The 4,027-nt window shown below is 37.0% G+C and overlaps 1 long non-coding RNA gene across 1 annotated transcript in view; it reads left to right on the top strand.

Moving 5' to 3' along the window:
* The first annotated feature begins 902 nt into the window (after positions 1-902).
* The window catches only part of LOC113963784, a 12,031-nt gene continuing 8,906 nt past the window's right edge, over positions 903-4,027 (top strand). Inside the window, exons 1-2 of the long non-coding RNA XR_003532954.1 lie at positions 903-1,017; positions 1,528-1,708. This is a non-coding gene — a long non-coding RNA (uncharacterized LOC113963784). The remainder of the gene's footprint in view (positions 1,018-1,527; positions 1,709-4,027) is intronic.

The raw sequence follows: 4,027 nt of genomic DNA, 5'->3' as shown, positions 1-4,027 counted from the left end.
GAGTATGTAAAACAAGGGGTTGGTAAAACCATATAGGGAAAACACTGCAACGCAGTAAAATCTAACCAATCAGGGAACATCAAGGGCATAAGGGACAGAAAAGGGATTTTGTAAGAAACTGGGGTACAATGAAAAGGGAATAATACAATAAAACATGAAACATAATATAAAATCCAAAACACATATCCTCCAATACTCCATAAAAGTCCTTATCCACTTATAAAGTCAGGAAGAATGCTGAATTTGGTGTTTTTTGTAAGTAATCAACTGAAGCTGTTTTTGGGGTTTGGGGTGCCATCTGTCCATTTCTGGTAGCCAGTTTTTGCTTTTAGGAATAAACTCAACAACTATGTTAACAAAAATGTAAACTTTAATTTAAATAAAGTTATAAATTATTTTAATGTTAAATCATTAGATAAGAAGAAAAACAGTTTAATTACTTTTTAAACATACAACATTAAATAAAAAACTATATTACGATTTAACTCATAATTCATATTGTGAGGAAAAGGTAAAAATGAAAAGAGGTTTGGGTTCTGTTTTGTTTTGATTATGTTGACTTTAATTTTGGTGGTTTACATAAGGAAGAGTTCTGCCCTGTCATTCCTTGTTTGGTGTTTGTTGAAGGGTTGCGATACTTGTGGTTCGCTTCCGCTTCGTTTTCCCTTAGGGCGGCTCATTTTTTCTGCCGTTGTTCTTGTCGCTTTTATGTTTTCTGGCCTGCTTTTGTGATGACTGTTAGGTCAGGTGTTGTGTGCTCTTCATTGTTGCTCGGGTTCCAATGACTTTCAGTTGAAGGTGTTAAGGTAGTGGCATGGTTTTGATGGGTGCCGCCATTTTGTCCTTTGTTTACTTCCGGTGACCTGGAAGTAGGCAGAGTTAAGTCGCCATTTGGGGTGTTGTTTACTTTTGGCTGGCTGGAAGCAGATGTTAGTATGCCGCCATTTTGGGTCTGGGTGCAACTATTTTGAAAGTCAAGGTCACAATCACTTTGAAGGTTACAAGAGCAGCCATTTTGTAAGTTAACATTGGTACCATTTTGAGATTGTAAGTTAACATTTTGAGATTCATTTTGTAAGAGCACATCTGTTATTTTCTCCATTCCCAATGTTAGTTCTCGACCTGACATTTTTTCCATGAATCGACCGCAAGTCCTCTCTTCATTTACAGTCTTTTTTAAAATGTTGAAAATGGATTTCCAATCGATGAATGTTTCAGCTGCTAGTTTATCTCCTTTAAAAGCAGCACCTCCCAGTGAAGCCCATATTTTCACCCAGTCCAAATAATTTAAGTATTCTGGGGCAGTATCATTTTTATAGATCCATTTTGTCAGTGATTTTAAAGAGTTTTTATTCAAGGGATGCCCTCTCTCTTTTATTAATTCCTTCATGCTTTTGTATAGTTCGGCTTTGTTTTTAATAAATTGGGCTTCCATATTGATGTTACTTTTTGATGTTAGAAATTTGGGATAGGTATGGGGGATATTAGGAACAGAAATGACTTCACAGCTGCTCACCTCTTTTCTAGATGCAGGTGTTTGGATCTGCCAACTGTCTGGTCCGAATCCCCAGTTTGGCTGTGTTGGTGTTGGTACTGCCACATGGATGGTCTGGACCTGGGGCAAACAATGACAGAAAAAGAGAGGAAAAAGAGAACGAGGGGGCCTGATCAACTCCCTTTTATATTTAACCCAGTGCACACCTCTTAGGTAAATTAGATTTTTTGGGCTCTTTTGTTCATGCATGCACAGACAGACCTTCTCTGGGAAATGAGTTGTAGCGGGGGGGAGACTGAGCACAAGTTTTGAGATGCGGAGGAAAGTTAGCTCAGAACAGCATTGCCCCACCTCCACAGGATCCTCTCCTCCCATCATACCTTTCCTATAGCAGTACTCAGAATGTTTGAGACAAATGCTTAGGTTTAGTCCTCTACAGTGACAACTTCACCTGTCTAAGAATGATTAATGTATACTAATACACTTGTTACAGCCATCAAAATCTTCAGACAAGACAGTCTGTTAAATTCATGGTGTTCATTGTTCAGATTTTCCTGTTGAGCACCCATGTTTGTCTTTGGCTTCTTTGTAGCTAACTCCTTTTTGTATTTCCAGTAGGGAGGCCCAATGAGTATTAATACGTTCTTGAAAAGGATTCTGCCGCTGGAAGCCTTCTCTTAATTTTGTATACAGCAATCAAAACAAAAAGTCCTGGCCTAAGCTGAGTAGCTAAAAGATGTTCTGCTATCACTAATTTTAATCTTATATTTAGCTACCAAAAACTGTGAGCTTTTGCCAAAGAAAATGGCTAGTATAGCTAATTGGCTTGAGATTTAAAATTATAACAATAATTGTTGTGTACTTCTCATGATTAGTTTAATTACCCCCATTTCCTCTGAAAACCTCAATATTAATTCCCATTGACTGTAATGTTAAAATTACTGGCAGGGGCAGAGATGTTCAAATGCTGGCTCATGCTGCAAAGTGAAATAATTGATAACTTCACCAGGTGGTTCTGTGCTTTAAAGAAATGCAATGTTAACCTATCATTACTCCCTCTTTTCTTTTTCTTCTTTTTTAAGGGAAATTATAAAAAAAACCCCAAGAATAAGAACACAAAGTACTTCTTTTGATACAAGTGAAGAAAGTGTTAAAAATATGTTTTCAAATACTTAGCAGGTCTTTTTGGGGTGGCAGAATTGGGCACGATTAAGGGAAAATAATTGCAGTCCAAATAATTTCATTTTAACTTGCTACTCCATTACATTCCTCATATCCCATCATAGACATTTGTTTCTCATCCTGACCTCAGCACTGACCAGAGTGGCAGAAAGAATCTTGCAGGTTCAGCAGGGCTGCTATTGCTGAATATCCTGCTGTCTCCCAGAGGGAGAGGTGTTCATTTGAGATTTTAGAGAACAAGAGCCTTTTCATAACCTCAATTACCACAAGGTCAATCTGCAACTGAGCGTTCAAGTGGTACTTAGATTGCCTGGTAAGCAGCTGTGGCCCAAGAGCTGTGCTGAAATCAAGTTAAACTGTCATAAATGTCTATCTGTTAGTAACAGGAGCGAAAGAGAATCTTTCTGATAATTGGCTTTTTGAGGAACTAGAGAAGGGATTTGATTCTTGAACAAATAAAGCCTTGTCAAGATTAGACATTTATTTGTAATTCGTAAAAAATGTCTGTTTTCCTCCACCACTCAGTCACATAAACATATGTACATGCATGTGTATTTGTATGTATATGTGTACATATGCATATCTACAGGCACCATAAACAAAGCATTTTTCTCTAGGCAACAACTTCTGTATGTTACAAAATTTCAAAACCATTATGCATGCATTCTGCTAGCCATGAATTTTATTGCATTTTTTGTGATAAATATATTTATGCTCTGACATGAGATTCATGCATAAGAATTGAAAATTACTGGGAAGGTGATGGCAATCTGTCAATTGATTGAGAATCCTTCAATCCCCTCAACTTCCTTTCTTTCAGTAAGGTCTTACTGTAGGTCAAAATACTGGGGGAAAAAGAGAATTACAGTATGATGAATAAAGCAATTCAACTAGATTAGAAACCAATGTTGAGCATGGCAATGCCTAAATTGGAATGTTCTAAATCAAAACCCCAAAATGAAACCAAATGGTCTAACTTAATGCCTATTACATACCATGGTACGGCACTAAACGTGTTGTAGTCACTGCAATTTGAATGCTTGTGATGTATTAGAAACATATACATTTTAAGCAGTATGTCAACTCTCTTTGATCCTGCTTCAGAACTCTAAGCCCTTGCTGACAGTTACTTAAGGCTGACAACTTTCTGGGAAAAAAACCCACCCATTATTGCACACAAAAGATTGTATACTGTTATTATTAAATTTTACTTTTTTTACCAGTACCTCTTTCAAAAACCTAGCTAGAAGATATATTGATGAAGCCTTTGCTTTTGCCAAGGAATGAACAAGAAAAAAGGTAGGCTATGTATCCACTCCATATGCTTAATTTGACCATAGCTTTTACTGA

Source organism: Neopelma chrysocephalum, unplaced genomic scaffold (genome assembly GCF_003984885.1).
Source record: "Neopelma chrysocephalum unplaced genomic scaffold, ASM398488v2 Primary Assembly neopelma1_25, whole genome shotgun sequence".
NCBI lineage: Eukaryota > Metazoa > Chordata > Aves > Passeriformes > Pipridae > Neopelma > Neopelma chrysocephalum.
The sequence above is the reverse complement of the archived record's forward strand: the minus strand, read 5'-3'. Positions and strand labels throughout refer to the sequence as shown.